This window comes from Schistocerca cancellata, chromosome 7 (genome assembly GCF_023864275.1).
Source record: "Schistocerca cancellata isolate TAMUIC-IGC-003103 chromosome 7, iqSchCanc2.1, whole genome shotgun sequence".
NCBI lineage: Eukaryota > Metazoa > Arthropoda > Insecta > Orthoptera > Acrididae > Schistocerca > Schistocerca cancellata.
In genome coordinates, this window is record NC_064632.1 from 169010638 (window position 1) to 169024411 (window position 13774).

Genomic DNA, 13774 nt, shown 5'->3' on the forward strand with positions numbered 1-13774 from the left:
ACACACCTCATAAATTCTCTGCTGTATTTTTTTTTTCTTTACTTAATCTTCTCAGATTTCCTTGCGATCATATTTTTCTAAACGACAGAGTTTAATTGTTGTATAACATATTCTCTTTTTTCAATCTTGTTTCAATATTTTCTAAATTTCTATCACTCGAATATATTGTTTCATCTACATACCCCTGTATTTAAATTCCCAGCATATGAATCATCCTTCTCGTCATCGCCAACAGACATGTACTCGATTTTCTTTGTGTCTGTTCTTGAATCCCAGCTTGTCATATTGTCCAGAGAGCTTTCTCGGCGTATAACAACGACGTCACTATCTTCAGCAATTGTCACCTGGCTATCAGCAAATAGTAGAGAATGGACTTTGTCGTCTCCCATTGTCATTTTTATCCACTTAAATTTACTTCTTCGTGTTTTTCACCAATCTTCCAGATAAATTCTAAACAACAGAGGAGCCACTGCAAAAACGTGAAGAAGCTGTTTTCTAATTTGCATTACCTCTAATGACACATTATCGACTTTCACGTGGTGGTGCATCCACAATATGAGGCACTAAATGAGTTAATGTGTGGCATTAAGACACCATTATTTTTCGTGCTCAGCCACAACTTCTTCAATGTCTCTGTGTTATACGCCATTTCTGTGTCTGCGAATTTTAATTTTAAACTGACATTTTCCAATCACATTTTTCTGATTTTAAGGTTGAATATACAATCTATACATAAGCGACCGTCACTGGACCCGTTTCGGTTTTCTGCTTCATTTAAGTGTTCCCTAGTGATGTTTTCTCACACTCGTCCGTAGAGCCTAGCCATCGAGCACATTACACTTATACCTCTGCTATTTTGATAATACTATCAAGTGTTATTTTTACATATTTCCAGCAGGCGTCCGTTTTTAGTTCTTCGACTGATTGCTTCTTCATTGACGATCTGATGTGCAGTCAGCTCGAGTAGCTGCGGTTTTCAGAGAATTGCCGGCCGCGGTGGCCGTGCGGTTCTAGGCACTTCAGCCCGGAACCGCGTGACTGCTACGGTCGCAGGTTCGAATCCTGCCTCGGGCATGGATGTGTGTGATGTACTTAGGTTAGTTAGGTTTAAGTAGTTCTAAGTTCTAGGGGCTGATGACCTCAGATGTTGAGTCCCATAGTGTTCAGAGCCATTTGAACTATTTTTCAGAGAATTATCCTGTATTTATCCAAGTGGTCTACATCAAAAATGGCCCTAACTATTCTGAAAATTCTTAAATACACTCATTAACACAGTTTTGCATCACCCCGGCTACCAGAACTCCTGAAGGTAGACGTTGACTGTGGGTATTGTATCACAGACACAGTCCCTTTCACTCTTCAGACATGTCACTAAACCCGCACAAAGATGTAAACAACCATGCATGAGCAGTGCCTACTAGACGGAGGGAGTCCGACAGCCGATCATTTCCAGTCATTCTGCCAGGAAGAAGGTACACGGCACGTGTTGTCTGTCGTTAAACCATGTCTACACGGTCAACACCGCGGTTCGATCGCGTCAACATTCTTACTTTATGCTCCGAAGGGCTCTCAACAAGGGAAGTGTCCAGGCGTCTCGCAGTGAACCAAATCGATGTTGTTCGGACGTGGAGGAGATACATAGAGACGGAACTTTCGATGACATGCCTCGCTCAGGTCGCCCAAGGGCTACTACTGCAGTGGATGACCGCTGCTTACAGATTATGGCTCGGAGGAACCCTGACAGCAACGCCAACATGTTGAATAATGCTTTTAGTGCAGCCACAGGACGTCATGTTACGAATCAGACTGTGAGCAATAGGCTGCATGATGTGCAGATTCACTCCCAACGTCCATGGCGAGGTCCTTCTTTGTAACCAAGAGATCAAGCAGCATAGTAGAAGTGGACCCAACATGTCAAACGGACCGCTCAGGACTGGCATCACGTTCTCTTCACCGATAAGTGTCGCATATGCCTTCAAAGAGACGATCGTCGGAGACGTGTTTGGAGGCAAACTGGTCCGGCTGAATGCCTTAGACACACTGTCAACCGAGTGCAGCAAGGTAGAGGTTCCCTGCTGTTTTGGGGTGCCTTTATGTGAGCCAGACGTACGCCGCTGGTGGTCATGGAAGACGTTGTAACGGCTGTACGATACGCGAATACCATCCACCAACCGATAATGCATCCATATCGGCAGCATGTTGGCGAGGCATTCGTCTTTATGGGTGACAATTCGCGCCCCTATCGTCCACATCTTGTGAATGACTTCCTTCAGAATAACGACATCGCTCGACTAGAGTGGCCATCATGTTCTCCAGACTTGAACCCTATCGAACATGCCTCGGAGGGATTGAAAAGGGCTGTTTGTGGACGTTGTGACTGACCACACCGAATCGCCGCTGAGGAGTGGAACAACCGGGACCAACAGTGCCTTGATGAATTTGTGTATAGTATGCCACGACGAATACAGGGATGTATCAATGCAGGAGGGCGTGCTACTGGATATTAGAGGTATCGGTGTGTACAGCTATCTGGACCACCACCTCTGAAGGTCTCGCTGTTTGGTGGTACAACATGCAATTTGTCGTTTTCATGAGCAATAAAAAGGGCTGAAATGATGTTTTAGTTGATCTCTATTCCAATTTTCTGTACAGGTTCCGGAACTCTCGGAACCTAGGTGATGCAAGACTTTTTTATGTGTGTAATTTGATTATCTTGCTCTGCCCCGCAATGCACTGGACGGTACATCCACTACGGTAATCCACATTTGGGGACATAGAGATCTCGGAGGCATGCAAACATAGTAAGCCACCAAGAATTATCGAATATGCCTTCGACAGAAACCATGAGCGCTATTGTAAACTTCGCTGTCGAATTTTCTACAATATGAAGAGCTCTCTTAGCCAGATCAGCTGCACACTTCCCTTTTCTGAATCCACATTGACACTGCTTTAGGCCCAAGAGCTCCATGTGCTCCGGCAGTAACTCACAGAGAAGGCGATCCTGAACTTTGGCCAAGACGTCCAATAAGCAAATAGGCCTTTAGCTTTTGAGTAATTCCGGGTCTTTATCCTTCCCCTTTTTAATCACTACTGCTCTGGCTGTTTTCTATATCGTCTCAATCCTACCTGTTAGCAGCACCTGTTACAAATGCTATCAAATATGGCACTGTCAGTGGGCCTACCACCCCCACGCCCTCAGTGTAAAAGCCATCTGGACCAGGTGCCTTTCCAGTTTTAACAACGTAAAATACATTATATGATCCAAACAGATAGAGAATACATAGAGAGGCTGTAGCATGTTATTTAGCGGTCTCTGCGGTGCCACGTCGTACTAGTAGTTGCCATGTTTCGGGAATTCATTCTGCGGTTGTTCTGAAAGTTACAGAGTTTATGTATAGTTTTGTAAGTTACACAGTTGTTGAGTGTCTTTTCGGAATCGTGCGTCCCGTGTTCTCAAAGTATAAGTGTCCGTACATATCTAGAAAAAAGATTGAAAACTGGTTTAAATATTCTTATACATCGTGTTCTGTAACTGTCCTGTGTTTTGTGCACCGTGATGTATTTGTTTACATGCGTAATAAAGCATGTATCTTCCAAGTTCTTCTACGCATATGACTTTCCGAGAACTTTATTACGATGGAAAAGCTAACGAAGGCCTGAATCATACTATGTAAGGTCTCCGAAACGTCAGAAGCATAAGATTTTAAGCTGTTTTTTGTGACTGAAAACTTAGTTGCTAAGTGGTAGGTATGAACGATTACGTCTTTTTTGTATGACTCAGAAAAATCAAATGGCTCTGAGTACTATGGGACTTAACATCGGAGCTCATCAGTCTCCTAGAACTTAGAGCTACTTAAACCTAACTAACCTAAGGACATCACAAACATCAATCCCCAAGGCAGGATTTGAACCTGCGACCGTAGCGGTCGCGCGGTTCCAGACTGAAGTGACTAGAACCGCTCGGTCACATCGGGCGGTCAGTATGAATCAGTTTTTTTATAATTTCAATAGACATTATTCCAATAACTGGAAACTAAATGAAGTATGCCTTCACAATAGAAAGTATGGATTACAGGCGGAAAGGTCTGTGACTCCCAAGACCAGATAGTTATTTGTTTCAAATTATAGCTTCAGATTATAATGATAGCCTTTTATATCCAAATTATAAAGTACAAATTACTGTGAAAATCAATTTTGGTATGATTTTATGAATGTATAGTCATTTTCCAAGGTTTGTATCTATAGCGAGCTGTTACATACGTTAAATTACAACTTCCGATAATCGCGTAGATAAGCTATATCTACAAAGTTTAAACCAATCTCATACTGAATTTTAGAAATCAAAATGTAGAAGGGGAGTCATGGGGCTAAAGTGTGATACTGGGCGCTCCCCCTCCTCCCTCCTCTCGCCCCTCCCTTGAAATCGTAGTTGTGGTGAGGCTGACTGTAGCAAAGCCTAATGTTTACGTTCGCCCCTCGTTCAACCGCACTTTGCCGTGCTAAACGTATTTTTCGTCATAAAAACTAAAACTGCACGGTAAATCCAGAGAGCGTATGTTAGATAATGGACAAGTCTACAAATGTTTTGATGCAATTATGTACATACAGTATATCATAAATAAACTAGGAAAAATGTAAGAGGTGTCCACCATGAAACGCTATAAAATTTGGCTCTATGCGTAACTGTATGCAAGCAGGGTTGTCTGATTCATGAGAAAAGTGAACTAGTATATTGGCTATTACTTTAATGAATTTACTATCAACCAATAACTTCACTGCGTGTTCGACTGCCTGCCTAATCGTAATATGCTTGCTGTGTTAGAAGATGTCTCCTTGCTCAGTGGAGCACTATTTTTCTTCGAATGTAAAATACGTGATACACACAATCGAATTTAATGTAAGCTTTCTACAGAACATTTATATCTAAAATAATTACTGTTCTTCGAAAGTTGTCTGTAGAGAAGACTATTGAAACACGCGAATGTTGACCCTAAACTAAATTTTAGATACTGTATCTTTTACTTGTAAGAGCTCTGGTAGTGACCATCTGTGGTTACACTGTTTGAATGAAAGCTACTGACACCGGCAGCAGACGGTGTACATAAGGCGTTTATTCACTATACCCAGAGATAATATTTTCAATAGACGCTAATAGTTGCAATTTCGTAATTTCCTACGTTCCTGCTCATTTCCTTGACTTCAGAAAACGTGGCGGAGAGTTGTTCGTTTGCTTCGCTCTGGTCGTGGCGTTGCCTCTCTCGCTCTCTTTGATCTGACCAAAACTATCCGGACACCCTCTATTAATACGAAACTGACCGCTAGGTGCTCCGAGAACTAGACCCGACAGTATAAAAGGAGGCGGGGAGTATTGTGTTGTCAGCAGAGAAGCGGCAACAGCACAATGAGTCGGTCAGGACAACTCACAATCAGTGCCTTCGAACGTGAATTAGTCATTGGGTGTCACCTGAGTAACAAACCCATCAGGTCGTAAATCTGCACAACCAGCTCCAGAGGAGCAACAGCGATCTGGTGCTAGAACTGGGTTAAAACAATGGCCTAATAGTACTTAGAAGTAATCTTCATAAAATTAGTACCATCTGGCTGCAGCTGGCCGCTCCCAGGATGCTCATGCAGCAACACGATCGTAAACTGCTCATCATTAATAAAACATTATTGCGACCCACACTGTTGTTTTAAGCCGCTGAACAGTTTACGGATGTGTTACCCCATGAACTTCTGAGTAGCCGCCGTCAGCAGCCAGACGGCGCTCGTTTTCTAAAGACGATTTCCAGATAGAGTCAAAACCGGTAGTTAATAAAATTTTGTCGCGAGCTAGAGTGTTATTTAATCCCAGTCAAATCCATCAGGGATATTTCAGCCCGGTCATCATGTACTGACGGACGGAGACCGTCGAACATTCGGACGGTGGCTGTAAGAAATCACATGAAATTAGCGGAAGAAATCACTCATCGCTTCCAAAGTGCTACCATCAATACCGCTAGCAGAAAGACTGTGCGCTGGGAGTTAAGAAGAATGGGGTAGAACGGTCACGCAGCTCCTCATATACCACATGGTTCTGCATTTGAAACTGACGCTTGCGGTGGCGTAAAGAGCGGTGCTACCCGATAGTGAATGACTGGAAATGAGTGATTTGGAGTGATAAACAACGCTATAGTCTCTGGTAATCAGACGGAAGTGTTTCAGTTTGGTTAATGTGTGAACTGAGTTACCTGCCATGATTTGTAGTGCCAATAGTGAAGTACGAAAGAGGTAGTGTTGTGGTACCACAGTCGTTTTCCCTGTTAGGTTGTGATCCCCTTATTGCGGTTGTGATAATGCTAAATGTGGAAGGATATGAACACATTTTAGAGCGTTCTGTACTGCGTAGCCCAATGGGATACCTTTGGTATGAGTTAGAACGCAGACTTCGATCCAGACTCCAGTGTCAAAATCATTATCGTCTCTAGTTTTGGCTCTTGAGGAATAGTGTCCTTCTACTCCTCTATAGTCACTCAATGAAAGGGTCCCCAGCAGAGGTCAAACCATGGCAAAGGCAATGGTTGGACACAGCCCATATTATTGTTCACTAATAGGTGTCCGGATACTGCTGATCAGATATTGTGTAGAGGCAGTAGACTGGACAGTGTCAACGTGCAAGGATAGGCCTGCGAATAAACACTTGAAAGTGGCCCATGGCCAAAATCAGCTGCTGTTGTGAAACAAATGAGAGTGATCTTAAAATAATCAAGCTCTATTAATAAAAGCCGAAATGTTCTTTGAGAAGGGAGAATCTAGGAATGTAGCCATCATTCAATAGCCGTACCGCTAGTTAGATGTGTGACACAAGAAGCCCTTTCGAAAGCAGCTTAAATAGCCAAAATTCAGTGAGACCGCAATGTGAGCAGATTTTAACCATGCACAAAAAAGAAAGTAGAATATCCACAATACTGCAGTCCTGTATCTCTCACATTTAATTCTAGCATAATACTGGAAGATATTCTGAGTTCGGATAACATGACCTACCTGGACCAATGTAAACATTCCCACGGAAATCAGCATGCGTTGCATAAACACGTATAAAGCGAAAGTCGCCCTTTTCAAGCACGACAACCTCAGAGTCATGAAGGGAGGGAACTATGTTTAGTCGTTATTTCTAGACTTTCGAAAAGCTTTCCATTCGGTTGCACATCAACGCATTCTAAAGACAGCGCGTTGCTATGAAATACTTCACCAGGTTTGTGACTGGAACTATAATTGCCTGTCCCAGAGGATTACAAAGTGACCATGTCTGTCCGTGCTTCACATCAACGTCGTAGCGTATATCATTAGTTGGAATTTCAGAATTTTTGCAGGTGATGCAATTAAAAATGAGGATTTCTACGTGATAAAAATTGTAATAACGTTGAGTTACATCGCTTCAAAAGAACAGTCTGGTGCAAAGACTGACAACTTGCTCCCTATGCAGAGAAATGCAGACCTTCATAAAATGTAGAAGCAAGGTATCCTTTGACAACGAGGTTAACGACATACAACTAGACTCAGCCTGTAACTCTACAATACAGAATGCCACGCTATGGCACAGTATTCCTTTTGTATTTTTCGATGTATTTCTTTAATCATGAATATAGTTGTCTTCTTTACATATGATCGTTTGTTAGACTGGGATATTATTTCCATTTTAACTCGATGTAACCAAGTTGAAACAGTTTATGAATGTTGTAAAGTGGACATGCTGGTAAGTAGAGATCTTGTTTTGTATAAAATCAAGGAGAGAGAGAGAGTGAGTGAATCTGAATAGTAATAAAATCTGTGCAGTAGGGGAGAGTAGAGTTGGAAGTAAGCTGTGAATGTCAACGGCGTGGTCGCAACATACACCGAGGTGACAAGTCATGGAATATACACATATACAGATGGCAGTAGTATCACGTACACAGGGTATAAATGGTCCGTGCACTGATGAAGTCGTCATTTGTGCTGGGGTGGTTCATGTCAAAAGGTTTCCGCCTTGATTATCGCTGCACGACGGGAATTAACAGACTTCGAACGCAGAATGGTAGTTGGAGCTAGACGCGGAAATCGTTGGTGATCTTAATACTCCAAAATACAAAGTGTGAAGAGTGTGCCGAGAATACCAAATTTCAGGCATTACCTCTTACCATGGACAACGCAGAGGCCAACGGCCTTCACTAAGTAATAAAGAGCAGCTGCCCTCTCTTGAATAAGTTTTACAGTGGTAACAGACGAGAAATACCTTGTGAAATAACCGCAGAAATCAATGTGGGACGTACGACGAACATATCCGTAACGGCAGTGCGGAGTGAAATGTGGCGATAATGGGCTGTGGCAGCAGTCGACCGACGCGAATGACTTTGCTAACGGCACATCGCCTGCAGCGCCTCTCCTGTGCTCGTGACCATATTGATTGGATCCTAGACGACTATAAAACAGTGAACTGGCTAGATGAGTCCAGATTTCACTTGGAAAGAGCTGATGATGGTACGTCTCGAGTGTGGAGCAGACCCCACGAATCCATGGACCCAAGACGTCAACAGATACTGTGCAAGCTGGTGGTGGCTCCACAATGGTGTGGACTGTGTTTAAATGAAATGGACTGTGTCCTCTGGTCCAACTGAACCGATCATTTACTAGAAATGGTTATGTTCGACTACTTGGGGGCCATTTGTAGCCATTCATGGACTTCAAGTTCCCAAACAATGACGTCATGTCACAAGGCCACAATTGTGCGCATTCGGTTTGAAGAACATTCTGGACAATTCGAGTTCATGGGTTAGCCTCCAAGGTAGCCCGACATGAATCCCATCGAACATTTATGCGACGTAATCGAGAGGTCAGTTCGTGCACAAAATCCTGCACCAGCAACACTTTCGTAATTATGGACAGCTATAGAGGCAGCATGGCTCAATATATCTGCCGTTGGTTTCATACGGATTGTTGAGTGCATGCTACGTCGAGTTGCTGCATTAGGAGAGCTGACGCGATGTTTGGACGTACCCTATTACTTTTGTGACCAAAGTGTGTGGAGCAAGACATTGATGGGTGTGATGAGCATGCAGTGTGTGGGCCACACTTAAGTTTCGATTAATGAAGAAGCTTCATGAAAATTATTAAAGGAAACGTGATGTGTGACTAAAGCCTATTGGGAAGTCATCCACAACTGGTAGATCAGCCCTAACGAAAGTTATTTTAGCCGCCAAGCTGTTACGTTGCGCCAGCAGCCACAACTCAAATAAACATCAGAGTTTTAAAGGAGTTGGCAGTGTCGTAGAATTACTATTTGGATAATATATTGAGTATGTTAAACTTTAGCCGTAATCCTACATAATTAGTTCCCCAAGCCATTTTCACCGTAGACAGGATCCATTCACGTTGCTGAATAGGATGTTGTTGTTGTTGTTGTCTTCAGTCCTGAGACTGGTTTGATGCAGCTCTCCATGCTACTCTATCCTGTGCAAGCTTCTTCATCTCCCAGTACTTACTGCAACCAACACCCTTCTGAATCTGCTTAGTGTATTCATCTCTTGGTCTCCCTCTACGATTTTTACCCTCCACGCTGCCCTCCAATGCTAAATTTGTGATCCCTTGATGCCTCAGAACATGTCCTACCAACCGGTCCCTTCTTCTTGTCAAGATGTGCCACAAACTCCTCTTCTCCCCAATTCTATTCAGTACCTCCTCATTAGTTCCGTGATCTACCCATCTAATCTTCAGCATTCTTCTGTAGCACCACATTTCAAAAGCTTCTATTCTCTTCTTGTCCAAACTATTTATCGTCCATGTTTCACTTCCATACATGGCTACAGTCGATACAAATACTTTCAGAAACGACTTCCTGACACTTAAATCAATACTCGATGTTAACAAAGTTCTCTTCTTCAGAAATGCTTTCCTTGCCATTGCCATTCAACATTTTATATCCTCTCTACTTCGACCATCATCAGTTATTTTGCTCCCCAAATAGCAAAACTCCTTTACTACTTTAAGTGTCTCATTCCCTAGTCTAATTCCCACAGTATCACCCGAGTTAACTCGACTACATTCCATTATCGTTTTGCTTTTGTTGATGTTTATCTTATATCCTCCTTTCAAGACACTGTCCATTCCGTTCAGCTGCTCTTCCTTTGCTGTCTCTGACAGAATTACAATGTCATCGGCGAACCTCAAAGTTTTTATTTCTTCTCCATGGATTTTAATACCTACCCCGAATTTTTCTTTTGTTTCCTTTACTGCTTGCTTAATATACAGATTGAATAACACCGGGGACAGGCTACAGCCCTGTGTCACTCCCATCCCAACCACTGCTTCCCTTTCATCTCCCTCGACTCTTATAACTGCCATCTGGTTTCTGTACAAATTGTAAACAGCCTTTCACTCCCTGTATTTTACCCCTGCCACCTTTAGAATTTGAAAGAGAGTATTCCAGTCAACATTGTCAAACGCTTTCTCTAAGTCTACAAATGCTAGAAACGTAGGTTTGCCTTTCCTTAATCTATTTTCTAAAATAAGTCGTAGGGTCAGTATTGCCTCACGTGTTGCAACATTTCTGCGGAATCCAAACTGATCCTCCCCGAGGTCGGCTTCTACCAGTTTTTCCATTCGTCTGTAAAGAATTCGTGTTAGTATTTTGCAGCAGTGACTTATTAAACTGATAGTTCGGTAATTTTCACATCTGTCAACACCCGCTTTCTTTGGGATTGGAATTATTATATTCTTCTTGAAGTCTGAGGGTATTTCGCCTGTCTTATACATCTTGCTCACCAGATGGTAGTGTTTTGTCAGGGCTGACTCTCCCAAGGCTATCAGTAGTTCTGATGGAATGTTGTCTACTTCAGGGGCCTTGTCTCGACTTAGGTCTTTCAGTGCTCTGTCAAACTCTTCATGCAGTATCATATCTCCCATTTCATCTACATCCTCTTCCATTTCCATAATATTGTCAAGTACATCGCCCTTGTATAGATCCTCTATATACTCCTTCCATGTTTTTGCTTTCCCTTCTTTGGTTAGAACTGGGTTTCCATCTGAGCTCTTGATGTTCATACAAGTGGCTCTCTTTTCTCCAAAGGTCTCTTTAATTTTCCTGTAGGCAGTATCTATCTTACCCCCAGTGGGGGCAAGCCTCTACATCCTTACATTTGTCCTAAAGCCATCCCTGCTTAGCCATTTTGCACTTCCTGTCGACCCCATTTTTGAGACGATTGTATTCCTTTTTGCCTTCTTCATTTACTGCGTTTTTATACTTTCTCCTTTCATCAATTAAATTCAATATTTCTTCTGTTACCCAAGGATTTCTACTAGCCCTTGTCTTTTTATCTACTTGATCCTATGTCACCTTCACTACTTCATCCCTCAGAGCTACCCATTCTTCTTCTACTGTATTTCTTTCCCCCATTCCTGTCAATTGTTCCCTTATGCTCTCCATGAAACTCTGTACAACCTCTGGTTTAGTCAGTTTATCCAGGTCCCATCCCCTTAAACTCCAACCTTTTTGCAGTTTCTTCAGTTTTAATCTACAGTTCATAACCAATAGATTGTGGTCCGAGGAAGGAATGATAAAAATTTGAAATGTGCCAGGAAGCACAAATTTAATTTTTTCTCTTACGCTGAGAAATTTATGCTCGTTGTTTAATCAAAACAATTTAGTGTTTTTGTATTAAAGCAATAACAATTACTTTTTTGAAACTGAAGTTCATTGAGTGATTCAATCATTAAACTCCGCAAAATATAGTCAAATTTTATACCTTGATTCCGATATGCTATTCAGTTTTGTATGTTTAGTAATCAGATGTATCGATCTTGGCTATCGCATTTCGACGTTATCTTAACATATTGCTGTTAACTGTAATCATCATCATCATCTTGGACAGTTTCCAGCCACTGGCTGGGTCTGTCGGGAACACAAGCCTCTCCATCGTGTTCTGTCTTTCCACCATTCCCCCTCTTCCATCTTCGTCCAGTTCTCTGCTCTTCTCATCACACATTCCTTCACTCCCTACACCCATCTATCCCTTGGTCTTCCTCTGGGCCTCTTCCCCTCCAGTTGCAGATCAAACATTCTCTTTGGAATTCTTCCCTCATCCATTCTCTTCATGTGTCCATACCACTGCAGTCTTGATTTTTCTATCCTGTCCTGTACTGGTTCCTCCTTTAGTCTTTCCCTCACATAATAAATTTCGTAATCTATCTCTTCTTGTTACACCCAACCTGCTCCTCTGGAACTTCATTTCACTAGCCTGTATTCTACTTTTGTCGCTTTCGTGCATTACCCATGTCTCACTTCCGTATGCCAATATGGGGACAAAGTAGGTTCGGTATATAATTCCCTTGGATTTCTGTGGCACCTCCTTGCTCCAAATAAGCCCCGTAATGCATTTGTAGAACTGCCCTGCTTTTCTGCACCTTTCATTTATTTCCATTGCGTTTCCCCACTTACTTTCAATCACGCTTCGCAGGTACTTGAAGTTCTCTACCACTTGTAGTTTTTCCCCTCCACAAGTTATATCCACATTTGGCCTATTCTTCTTCCTTGTTGTGACGATTATTTCACTTTTCTTTGCAGAGAAATGCATTCCATATTGTGCTGCCGTTGCCTCCCATGCATCTAACTGCTCTTGCACCTCCTTCTTGCAATTTCCCCATAACATCAGGTCATCGGCAAAAAGCACTGCTTTCATTTTATGATCTCTAATTGCATCTGATACTTGCTGTAGGATTTCATCCATAACAATAATAAACAATAAAGGCGAAAGTGCACTTCCCTGTCGCAGCCCATTTTCCAGCTTGAACCATGCAGTACTTTCCCTCCCCACTTTCACACAACTCTCACTTCCCTCATACATTTTTCTGACTTTTCGTGTTATCTCTTCATCTATCCCTTTTGCGTTCAGCACATCCCAGAGCTTGTCCCTACAGATACTGTCATACGCCTTCTCAATATCCAAAAAGGCCATGATTAAGTCCTTCCCGTACTCATAGTGACTCTCCTGCAGTTGCCTTACCGCAAATATGAGGTCCGTTGTTGATATTCCCGGTCTGAACGTACTGCTCCTCTTGCAGTCTACTTTCAATACTGCTTCTTTTTCTCTTCTCCAGGATCTTTTAATAGATTTTTCCACAGTGGCATAGCAGGGTGATTCCTCTGTAGTTCTCACATCTCCTTTTATCCCCTTTCTTGAAGATCGGGACTATAATTCCTTTCTTCCAATCCTCGGGAATTCTGTTCTCCTTCCACACCACCCTCAGCACTCTGTATAGCCACTGGGTTCCTACTTCTCCTGCTGCTCGTATCATATCCACTGTTACTTCGTCCCAACCTGGTGCCTTGCCCCCTTTCATCCTCTTTATGGCTACTTCCACTTCATTCCAAGTTAGATCATCAATTTCCCCACTATTATAATCGTCTGCTGCCTTAGGCTCTCCATCGCTGTTAGTTACCCGCTTGGCGGCATTCAACAGATCTTCAAAGTACTCCTTCCAGATCTTTTTGAGCTCATGCATTTCCTCCACAACTCTTCCATTATTATCCATGATCCTCAGGCACTCGCTTCTGTCGTTCCTCTTATTTCTTACCATGGTGTAAAGTACTTTTTTGTTCCCTTCACTGTCTTCTTCTAACATTCTTGTCCATTTTTCCAACCACTTCTTCTTCTCCGCCCTTACTATGGTCTGTGCCGCTTTCTTGCTTTCCTTATATTTTACCCTAGCTTCCTCTGTTCGGATCTGGAACCATTCTCTGAAGGCTTTGTTCTTTCGAAGTACT